Consider the following 12542-nt stretch of genomic DNA (forward strand, 5'->3'; position numbering starts at 1 on the left):
GTTCAGTTCTTTCTTCACCACAACAGACCGAAATGACGACTGCGCCACTGCAGACGCTGCACCGATCCGCCTGTCAATCTCACGCTCCATCCTTCCCCCACTCGTGAGCAAGACCCCACGATACTTAAAGGGATACTTCAACATTTTGGCAAATTGGCCCATTTAGCGCAATTCCTTAGTCATTTCGAACAGCATACTTACTTTTTTTTGTGAGGGCGAGCTATTGTTTATTCAGAGGTGAGTCGGGGAAGGTTTTCGGGACGGACACAATGGAAATTAATGGTATTTTTGCTTCCCTCGTCAAACTCATCAAATACACAATCGAACAACCCCAAAACACTTTGGCGGACACGTTATAATCCGCACATTCACTAAGCTGTGAAATATTAATGCAAAATTACGAGATTGAGTTGTTTATGCGAAGATTGCTAAGACGGAACTACTTACTAAACATGGCATCTGGGCGTAGTGATTTCAAAAGAAAAAGTAGTTCCCAGTATTTGCTTCAGTGTCGTAACGCTTCAATATTATTTGTTGGTGTTCCACAGCGTAGTGAATGTGCGGATTATAACGTGTCCACCAAAGTGTTTTGGGGTTGTTGGATTTTGTATTTGATGAGTTTGACGAGGGGGAAAAAAAATACCGTTCACTTCCATTGTGTCCGTCCAGAAAACCTTCCCCGACTCACCTCTGAATAAACAACAGCTCGCGCTCACAAAAAAAGTAAGTATGCTGTTCGAAATGACTAAGGAATTGCGCTAAATGGGCCAATTTGCCAAAATGTTGAAGTATCCCTTTAAACTCCTCCACTTGAGCCAGGGTCTCTCCACCGACCTGGAGAGGGCAGACCACTTTCTTCTGGTCGAGGACCATGGCCTCAGATTTGGAGGTGCTGATCCTCATCCCTGTCGCTTCACACTCGACTGAAATCACTCCAGTGCATGCTGTAGGTCCAGGTTCAATGAACATGGACAACATTATCTGCCAAAAGCAGAGATGAAATCCTGTGGCTACTGAACCGGACCCCCTCCGGCCCCTGGCTGCATCTACAAATTCTGTCCATAAAATATCCACAACCGCTCTGACTGCAGTTCGCTCACAACACGTTTGGGTCTGCCAAGTCTGTCCTCCTCTGCCATCACCAGACGGTAATGATGGTCGACAGCTCTGCTCCTCTCTTCACCTGAGTGTCCAAGACACACGAGGTCAGATGACACAACAACAAAGTCGATCATCGACCTCCGACCTAGGGTCAGGCCAGGGGTAAACTGGTTTTGTGGTAGCCAAGCATTCATGGTGACGTTGCTTTTTGATCTGCTGATGATGTGTTGTTGCAATAGTAATCCTGCTCTGTCAAGTATTTTGAGGAAAGACAGACTCTTCTGCAGTGAAAATAAATAATTTAGTCTTGAGTGAAAAGTCCACTTGATGGACAAAAACCAGGAGAGATACGAGTAATATATTAATATGTTTCTGTCTGCCTGTTTTTATGAACAGAATCAACCTTTTGGAGGCCGTTTTTAGAAATGTTTAAAGGTAAAGCTCGTCAGCTTGTTGAATGAAGAAAAACACATCAGATCAGTCTGGGTTGATCGAGTCATTACAACACCTACAAAAGAAACGCATCAAATGTCCTGATATCACCACAATTTCTGCATATTTCTTTCTTCATATTAAATTAAGTCGAGTCTCACTGGAACTCTTTTACCGACTTAATTTATTTCCCTCTTCCTCTCCAGTGATTTAATGGAAAGCAGCTGGAGGATTGTTTTTTCTGACGCACCACCTCATGATATCTACAAAACAGCAGCTCACTAAATAATTACCATTTCATTTTGCTCCAGTAAATTACAGCATTTTTAATTAAGCCTCAACACAAATACCAGCATGCATCTCCCCGATTGAGCGGGCCGCCTCTCAATCGGAATGTTGCAGGTTCCATTCCCTATCCGGATATTGAAGTATCCTTGAGCAAGACACTTCAGTATCCAAATTGCTCACAGTGGATTGTTTTGAGCACCTCGCATATATGTCGTAACGCGTAACAGGAGGGAATCGTCGCAAATTGTGGCTTGAGCTCAACAACTGAAAATACATTTGATTTGTTGTTATTATCTAATTACTATTTTCAACTGAAAACATCCGCACACATCTCACCATTCAGTGAGGAAATCATTCTTATCTCCTGTTTCATTTAATTCAATTTTGCATCCTGCAGGGCTGAAACCAATCCCAGCTAATTATATGTCTCCAGTCCATCAGATTCACAGCAGGAAGGCAATTCAGAGTCAACAATCAGCCTCAAACCCGTTTATTTAGATAGTGGAGTGAAAGCCCAGTAACCTGGAGGAAACATATGCATGCACAGGGAGAATATGCAAACTGCGCACAGGATTTGAACCAATGCGAGACGAGACTGTTAAATTCTGGAGAAAACATCTCTTTCAATGCTGAATAAATGGTGTCTCTGATAAACAGTGTTTAATGTCCCATTTCTTTGGTGCCTATTTGTGAGCTTCAAAGGTAGACCCCATGTGGCGACGAGGAAAACCCATTAAAGAGTGATGTGGGTCAGGTTTTCACATCGGTGTCAAAGCAAACACTCTGAAAGAGGAAAATGCATCGGGTGGAGTAAAGACCGACATTAAAGTACAGATTATATATGACAGCCAGGCTGTATTAAGGGCAGCAGCTCTCCGCTGGCAGCTGCTACTGTGGCGGTGAGCGAGGAGGACGCTGAGCAGGGTGCCAAATGCCCCTCATGAGCGTAACAAGTCACACCTGTTTCAGGCTCCAGCTGTGTGCTGGAGGGTGTGCTGTCTAATCACACTCCTGAAAGCATCCGATGTGGATCAACTGTGGTTGAAAGTTTGAATGTGTTCGATGCTTTTGATAGATTTATCTTATAGTGTCAGACATTTCATTAACCCCACCCAAGTTAGCAGAAAATAGTGATGACTGGATTATCAGAGCAGACAGATTGTCAGATTGGTGTTGAGTTTTTCCCAACAGGTGTGACACATTTTTAATTGTGAGCGAGAAATCTAAGCGAATCTTCCCACAGAGCAAAGCTGTAATCAGTCACGGGGCAGAAAGTAGCCTCCAGACAGCAGATATTACTCTCACTAATAAGTCCTATCAGAGGGAAGCGCACCACACATCCATCAGCCGGTCCTGAACATCTGAACACACACGGGCTGATAGCACAAGACCAAATAAATAGTCTTTTTCAGAATAAAGTTACGACCAGCTACCGCTGCCAGATAAGAGCCGCATTTTTCTTCTGATGCCCCACAGAGTTCATACAATCCAGAAACAGTTTGCTGTCTGACCACCCAACTCCAAACGCTCGAAAAAAAAAAGTCACCGATGAAAATGTGGTGAAATATAGATACTGTCTTTAATCACTATATCACTATTTGGAATCAGTTAATAAAATCAAACTGGACCAAATCAAATTTCACTCTCATGTCTTTGTTAAAATCTTTTCGACTGAATAAATCTCACAATAGAGGATGATTTGACTTTGAAAAAAAACCAATGTTGCTTTGAGATGTTAATTATTACTACTGTCTGGATGTGTGTGTGTTGTGCAAATGTCTGAGTGTAAAAACAGCAGCACACTTATTGGCAAGGTCATTTACATGTGAATCGTCTGGTTCCCCTTTCATCATCTGTGTCTTCAGTGTCCAATATTTATACAGAAATTGTAACGCTTTCGTTATTCATCCAACAAGGTTAGTCATCTCACAAAATCATTTAATGAAACAAGAGTTCATTCGGGTATTAAAAAAAAGTTTCAGATTTAGAAAACAGTAAAGATGACAACAACATAGCAACATATAATTTCATAGATATGAGTGTATTTTTTTTTCTTTTCACTTCAACAAAATCAGAGAAAAGGAGAAAAATCTTTACACCAGTAAGTATTTTTTTTAATTGTAGTGTGTGAGCGGTATGGAAATCTAGTTGTTTCATACTTCTGCAGAACAAAGCTCTATGTGGGATTTAACATGCATCAGAGTCACTCATCAGACGATCATATGTGTGATAATATGGGAAACAAAGAGAAATGGTGCTTCAAAGTAATCTCCAGCAGCCTGATGGGAATAACCTGCTTCAGTGAGTCTCCAGCCAGAAGAGAGAGTCGCCCGTCTGTGGGTCATGAAAGATCAGTGAATTCATCGATTTCATGCTGATATTAAAAAACCATCAGCTGCTGAGGCTGTGGCACAACAGCAAGCCACTTCAGGATCAGGTTCACTGATTCTTTTTGAATTATTAAAACTAATAACTTTTGATTAGCTCTTCAGGAGATGTGGCCTTTGAAGCATAAAAGAAGTATAATGCTGTTGTAATAATCTCTCACGGTTTCAGTATCAGCGCACTGAGCTGATTTCGTCCTGTGTTGAAAAGGGACTATTAATAAAATCCACTTTCACAAATAATGTTTATCAGGCAGAGGAGGCCAGTAAACCATCAAACATTCTGTATGAACAAGAAAGACTGAATGAAATGCTGAAGTTCAAAAGTTCATTGATGAAACTTTATTAAATCTGAGACTGAAAAATGCAATAATGTTCAATAACCAAGGATGGAAATGCAAACTTAGAGTTCTGTTGGCAATATTAAGTTAATTTACTTACAAAAAAACATCAATGCAGTCAGTCTGACTGACTTTTCTTTATTTTTCTTTTATATTGTGCGATGTGAGCTAATCTGCTTGAAACGGATCTTATAGCGGTAAACCGAATCGGGTGACTGGATTCCTATGATTCATGGTGCAATAAAGCATCAAATGGTTGAAAAATACCTCAAACTTAGATGATATTTTGAGACGAATACGTTTATTTACAGGTCATCTGTCCTCGCTGCTTCTCTGCATAAAAGCCGTGACGCTCCTCATGCTGCTGCGTGCACGATGCGGCTCGCTGACATTTTACCGTGTCGTGATTTATAAACCTCATTTTCAGGCACCGTCCAGATGGGATTTTCCGCTGATCACTTGCTGTCAGAAAAGAACAATAATTGCTCAAACAATTCCTCCAGGACCCTGTGAGAACCTAATAAATAGGGCAAAACGTGTTGCCTTGTCAGGGAGACAGAAATCAATGCTGTTAATATCGTTATCGGTCATGTTCGCTGCAGCATGCCGATCTATAGACGAGCTCATCTATATTCAGTCCAGCAGCAGAAATATGCTGAGTTCTGCATCCAGAGTTGTGTTTGTTTCAGTATTTACTGATCACATTTGGAGTGTTTTTGAGGTGCGAACACACGATGAATAATTCAAAGTCATCAGCGCTACTTCTCGCCGTCGTCCAGCTTCATATTATTTCTAACCTTTTCGGGCCAAAGGGTATCCGGACTGATCTTCTGGCTAATGGAGGCGACAACCAGCGGGTACCTTCAAATTAATGGTCATCATCGCGACAGGCAGCCGGCTAATAGGGACGCTGCATCCCCCCCGTCTGCACGGCTGGCCGGACGAACACGCTCAGACTACACACCTCCAGGCAATTATCGGGCTACCCAGAGTGTATCAGTGAGGTTCTTCATCCAGAGACGCACTTCAGCAGGACAGAGACATGACACGCTTTAAAGTACACTCCGCTCCCTGCAGGGCTCATGGAAATGTTATCAGCTTCAACTGAAGCCATGCGTTCGCGTGAACTTACTTATTTGATTGGTGGATTGAGCAGTGTACGGGAAACACAGCTGATACTGTTTATGCAGATGTCCAAGTTTACATTCTGAAAGAGTTCATGGATAAATCAGAGAGTGTTTACACAGCAGGGCTGGCAGGCAGCAGAGGCTGAAGGGTTTAGGTTTATATCCAGGGTGCACTCTGCTGGACTGACAATGGCTCGAAATATGCAGAAAATGATGCAATATGATGATTTCATGACAACATAAATCCTGAAACATACTTAACAGTATGGAAATGTCTTTCTGGGTCCATGAAAAATGTGTTTAAATGAAAACGTAAACACACCAACACCCAGCAGTGTCCGCCATCCCTGGAAATGTCTCCATCCATCCATCAGCCGCAGTGAGCTGCAATCAGCCACAGAATGTTTAACAGTCAGCGCTCAGCTTCCACGTGACGGCTAATGTCTGCTTTTTTTAATATTTACTGGAAATGTTTTGAAATGTTTGTGCCACATAAAACAAATTACTATTCAGATATTTCAAATGATCACTATTGGAAATCGTTTTCGCAGCAAAACAAGCAGCAGAATTAAAATCATCAGAGTTCAAGTGGCTTAGCTGCTTTTTTTAAGTCAGTCATTACAAAAGAGAATAATGAATAATTTCAATTGTATTAATAGACTCATTTTTCAGTTACCAGGGTTTTCTTTATTTAAATGATGTTTATGATGTGAAATAGTAGAAATGGGTGGAATAGAGATCTGTTGAAATTCTGACGACTAAATGCGAACAAACCAGCCCCACGGAAATCAGTGATGTTGTCAATTTTGTTTTTCCGCATGTAAAATACAGCTTGAACGGTGAATTCTAGGTCCTTCCCCTTAAACTTCAATGAGGTTATTTCTCCAGACTTTCTGAAACTTCCCATAATCCCAGTGGTGAACTGAGAAAAGCTGCAGCTTCACTCTCACTGAGGAAGATTTAATCCTGAACAAGTGACCCCAGCTCCCACGAGCAAATCATTACACCACAGCTTCGGTTTCAGGCCTCGGGGGTGTGTGTGTGTTGTCTCACTTTAAAGATTTAGATCAGCAGCTGAACAGCAGTACATGTTGCCTGCCCTCCTCTGTAACCTCTCCTGCCCCACTGGCTGCTGTAACTGTCCTGTTCCAACTAATCAAATGAGCTTCTTTCTACAAGCTTTGTGCTTTGAAAATAAAAGGAAAGTCATCACTGTGGCTGTTATTGTTTCTTTTATGTCTGTGATAGTACAGTCTTTATGTTCTTTCCTGAAAAAGAAGGGAAATTGAAGCATAAAACATCTTAAAGATAGAAAAAGACAGGACCACAAATCTCTCAGAGCAGTTTGGCATCGACTCTCCAAACAGTGAAAGCAGTTTGAAACTTCCTTACGCAGAGATTCAGACTTTTACACGCACAGGGAGAACATGCAAACTCTGCACGGAGAGAGCAGTAATAACATTGACCTCTACACCACTAAGAGAGGTCAAAAATCTTATCCCATTCGTTTCTTTAGCGGATGTTAAAGGATTTAATGCAAGTGGTGAAAACTTGCACATTTCTATTCAGAAATATGAAACTATGATGGTCAACATGCAGTCACGAGTTTTGAGTAACAGGATAAGCAAAGTACAGATGCTAGAAAAGTGTAACAGACGGGTCTGAAATGTCTCGAGGGCGTTCATACAGATGGATTCTTATGAGCATAAAGGAGCCAGTAAATAACTGACTGGCAGTTCGTTTCTTCACTTCTCTCTGCTGCACTCGCTCTGCACTCTTGTTTTTGGATGGATTATGTCTCTTTGAAGTCCGTCTGGTGCCAAATAGGAAAATAAATCAGAATTACTCAAAGCCTGACTGACTGACTGACTCACTTCTGGTCTGATTAGAAATGATCCGCCTGATCAGCAGCAAAACATTGATTTTGGCATCTGATGAGAAAATCATCCTCAGTCAAAACATTTTTCCCTTCAGTGTTTTTTTCCTTCTCTGTTGTTTTAGGTTGTGACCTGCGTTTAAGTCTTTATCAGCCAGACTGCGTCCTCACACTGAGAGTGGTGCCTTTTGGGGGTTTTTTTCTCTCTCTCTACAAAACTATGACAGACAACCATTCAGGAGGAGTCAAAGAAATTCCTTTGTAAAGTAGACCCGTTTGCTCACAGACACCAAAAGCAGTTGAGATTAGATCAATAACCCCCCCCATCCCACCCTGCCCCGGGGTCCACGCCGCCACAGCTGGCCGCTGTCAGTCACGTCCGCTCATTTGGAAGCGATCGACGCCGACGGCCGAGGTGTGCCGGACCAATTGCCCTTTACCGTCTGCGAGTGGGAGGGAAGGCAAACCGCAGGCTCTGCGTGGGATGAAAGAGCAAAACCTTCCACACGTCAAATGACTCCAGACGGAGGTCTTTTCAAGACGCCATTAACTCCGACGGGGCATCGCGAGTCCTCAGACAAAGACTGACCGCTGGCCGGTCGGCCTTTTGTCTTCTAAAGTGGCCGCTTTGACGATTCTCACTCAATTCGTGAAATACTGACAAGTTCTAATGCGACGGCTTTCAGCTGTAAATCAGCTTCAGGTTCTGAGTTCACTCAAGAGTTTCCAACTTTTCAATCCAAAGTGATCATGATGTTCACTTTCTGCTCTTTATAACAAACTTTCAAATGTTCCTGAATGGCGCTGACGCAGTTCTCTGCAGGGTGGATTATCAGGTGATTCTCTCCGCTGTCACAGGGTTTCCCTCCCCTCAGAGAGCGTGGATCACTGCGGCGGCGGCGGCGGCGGACACATGGGAAACTACTCTGAGGGGAAGTCAAGTTCAAAGTAGTTAAATCAGCTAAACTTATTCTTAAGTTCTCAGAAGACTTGTAAGCATTTTTTGTATGGATTACACTGTATTGTCTGGGAAGAGTGACACGGTTTGATCCTAATATTCCAGTCTATTATCACCATTAATAATCTTTAGATGAACACCAGACGTCCTCATGTTTATTCATCAGGATAATTATTTCTTAATGTTAATAAACTTTCATTTAATGGTAAATCATCACAATGGAGTCTGTTATGCATTTAATTCATCTTAAGTCTTTGGTATGTGTTTTAAATGTTGAATTAATCTTCATTAAAATGCAGTTATGAAAATGTTTGATTTATCAAAATAGTAATTTTATCTTCCACTCTCTTCTTTTCCTCTTGATTGATATTAGTTTTTTATGGAAAGCTGTATGGTGCAGTGAAGCGTGAGCAGTCACCACATTTACCACTAATCTTACACGTTATACATATTGATCTATTTTCTATTTTGTCCGACTGACAGAGGATGAGTAACAGAGTGCCTCCGCAACCTTTCACCAGTTCATCACATAGAGTCGAGGAATCAAAATGAAAAACGAGTGTTTTTCCAGCGCGCGCCATGTTTTCTAAGCAGCGGCGACGTTATTAAGCGAACGCGTTTCTGTGAAACAGTCGGAGTCAAATTATCTCTTTGTGCACTGAGAGAGGAACCACAGCTGAGATTAATGATCCACCAGATCTGGTTTTCTCATCTGGCGTTTGGCAGATCGACGCAACAAACCTCTCAGACACACACAGCAGAATCAACAGGCTGATTCTGTTGTTGATCTGCGATCAACTCTTTCATTATAAACAGCAAGTCAGTGTTGCTCTGTCAGTAATCATCAGAACTTCATGATCTGGTCTGGAAGTTGTGTTGATTATGAAAATAAAAATTTACTCATGTCTGCTTAAATTTCTTAATTCGACGCCCAATAAAGACCTTTATTTGTTGCAGTTTTCTCTCAACATTCCTGAAGTTTAATCAGATTCGCATTGAGCTGCATGTCTGTCATCTCCCGTGCTTTCCCGACTTGTCATATTGATGTTTTCATATTACGTTTTGCTTCTTACTTTATATTCGGGTCAAACCTCAGATATTCAAACCTCATGTTGTTTTCAGCTCTCGCACCAAACGTTGATTAAGACTCATCCAGAAAGACACTTTATAAATCCCACTTTCTCATTCTGCTCTCATGTTTTCTTCCTTTCCTTTAATGCATTCTGGTAGCTTCTTATTCAGAAACGAACACACGACACAGAAATTTGAATCAGATAAAGCTCCTCAATAATGTTCACTTTCCTCGCACAAGCAAGACAATCCGCCCACAGCATTCCTTTAAAGATGCTGTAAAGCAGCATGGCGCCTCAGATGAATCTCATTAGGTGAGATTAGTCTGCTCTCTCTCTCTTTTCTTTAATGTAGCTCACACCAGAGCTAAGAGCAGTAAAATTAATGAGTGAATACGATAAGATGCAGTCCAGCAGTAACTTTCCCCACTGGCTGTTTGTCTTATTTTTAAACTTGGGCCTCTCAGTTGAAACCTTTGTTTCCCCCGTCTGCCTCTTCCTGGTGTTGCTGTTGCCTGGTGACCAGCTGATTCTTCTGTTGTTTGAGGAGAGATTGTACAAACGTCCCGACCGACTGTGTGCGGTTTAGTTTGGCTTTAGTCTCAGGGCTCTCTGGTTGATTAAGTGCTTTAAAAAAAGGAAAAAAAAAAAAAAAAAAAAGTATTTGGGAAATCAAATAATAGACTCTCAAAGCTTAAATGGGATTAAAATAAAGACGCCGGCGTGACAATAGTTCTGTACTTTATGAAGTAGTTTATAAACACCCAGGCTGACGCTGGTCTCCACATGGGACTCACGCTCCAGCCTCCGGGGGTCCAGGCTCTAATCTGGTCCCGTCTTTGTACCCCAAGTCCCCAATTCTGACTGAACGTAGCTTCTGATGAGAACACTGCTGATTGAATTTTTACTCCTTGTGCTGTAGAGATTGCCATCACAGGGGGAACCGCTATTCGTACTTGTATTTCCTCAGCAGGCGCCACACGCTGCATTTTTGGACATGATTGGGGTGTTATCCTGAGTGGAATATCACAGCTTCACAAGAAAAGAGTTTGAAATAGCCACTTTGTGGGAGGGAAGCTTCATTCGGCTGAAAGGAAAATACAAACCTTATCTCTTTCACAATAGAAAAAAAAAAATTCTATTATTACATCTCTGTTTTTTTCTAGTTATCTAACTAATTGAACTTGTGTTCTTCGGCATACACCAGAATACGCCCTCTCCTTCAATAGTCGCGGCTCAGCGCAGTGATAGAACATGAAAAACAATTGTTCCTACAGTCAATTTGTGCCATTGTCGTCCCTCTTTGTCATGTTCAATGAGAGGCATCCAAGGTCTCCCAGAGGTTCCTGCATTATTACATTCTACAAACGCCGATTGATGTTCGTCTGACCGCTTTGAATAAATGTAATTGGAAGGCAAAAGATCAAGACTGCAATGAGCAGCCTATTGAATCCGAGCTTCAAACAAAAGGAAAGCAGCTTGAAGTGTCCATTTGAATCAGTCACTTTCACTCCAAAATGCACTTATTGCTCAATCTCCCGCTCTCACAAAGCGATCTGAGCACTCACCAGGCGTTTATTTACAAGGTCATCTCAGTGAACGGAGGCTGAGTAACCTAAAGGACGAAGGAAATGCGATGAATCCTTCAAGAAATTTAAAACTGCAGCAGTAATGGGCCATCAGATGTGGCTCAGATAAAACTATTAAGTGTTTAATGGGAAACACCACCTCCCACCATCATTAGGGAGCCTTGGGGATGCCATAACCACTTCTAAAACACCTCCACATATCAGGAAACATCATCAATACGACCCTTCGATCCGGTTTTAGGAGTCTGTTTATGGGAGCTTCACAGACTGACAGTCTGATGTTTCACCAACAGATCTGTTCTCTCTGCTATTTGAGAATCCGTCCAGACTCTGTGGACATCTTTCACTGTTGTTTTGAAGCAATTTTGGGCCACCGATGAGTAAATGACCGATTGTGCGTGTGTGTGGGCACATATCTGCCACCCATTGTCCTCCTGCTCCTTTTTGTCATCAACAAACTAGTGGGGAGAAAAAGAGAGAGAGAGAGAGAGAGAGAGAGAGAGAGAGAAATGCCAATGGCGTTAGCTGTGAATTACCCACGGCGGTGTGGGCGCTCGAGATGATGCAACGAGGCAGTTTGCCATGCGGCGGGAAAAAAAAGGTGCCTGATGGTGTGTTCAAGTGAATAAAAGACTGTGTCTTTTTCTGGCTTTGAAATGAATAACAATAATGTTGTGCATTTTACTGACTTGTTTTTCATAAATTGCAGAGTGTTTTATTTTTTAACACTTGATTTGTTTGTAGCGAGCCGCCTTTGAAGATCACAATACTCCTGATTTGCTGCAGAGGTTTTTCAAATCAAGGTTATATTTAGTATTTGTATGTGAATTAACTTGATTTTTTTTTAATTGCAAAAAGCCCGATGAGATGCTTTTAGTTGCCTCACAATCAAACGTCGCCCGGCCTCCACTCTGTCAGCAGCAGAAATAAAAGGCTGAACACACACAGCTGCAGAAGCTGCAGGACTATTTCCATCCCCAGTAATCAACAAACAAGATAGATACTTGACAAACCCTAAAATATGAGGCCAGCGAGCGCGAGCGAGGCAGAAGGAGACGTTAGCTCTACTCTTTACTGTCTGGCTGCAGCAGTACATCAGCAAGCCATCAATGCCTCCAGCCAATTATTTTGGAGGAACGTATCCCATCTCTCTCCACCTTCATTTTATTCCTGAGAGATCTCTAATTAGCAGCAATATTTTTCGAGTCGCCGCCCGCAAGAAAAGAGGTATAAGCCTTGAAAGTGAGTAATAGATGTGGCAGAGTGTTAAAAGCCGGGCCCAGCTGACTGTCTGACGAACACGCTGAGACGTATAGAGCCACTACATGATGTATGAGCACCCAGATACTGAGAGCAGCACAACGTAATCCTTCAGT

Source organism: Salarias fasciatus, chromosome 9, assembly GCF_902148845.1.
Source record: "Salarias fasciatus chromosome 9, fSalaFa1.1, whole genome shotgun sequence".
Taxonomy (NCBI): domain Eukaryota; kingdom Metazoa; phylum Chordata; class Actinopteri; order Blenniiformes; family Blenniidae; genus Salarias; species Salarias fasciatus.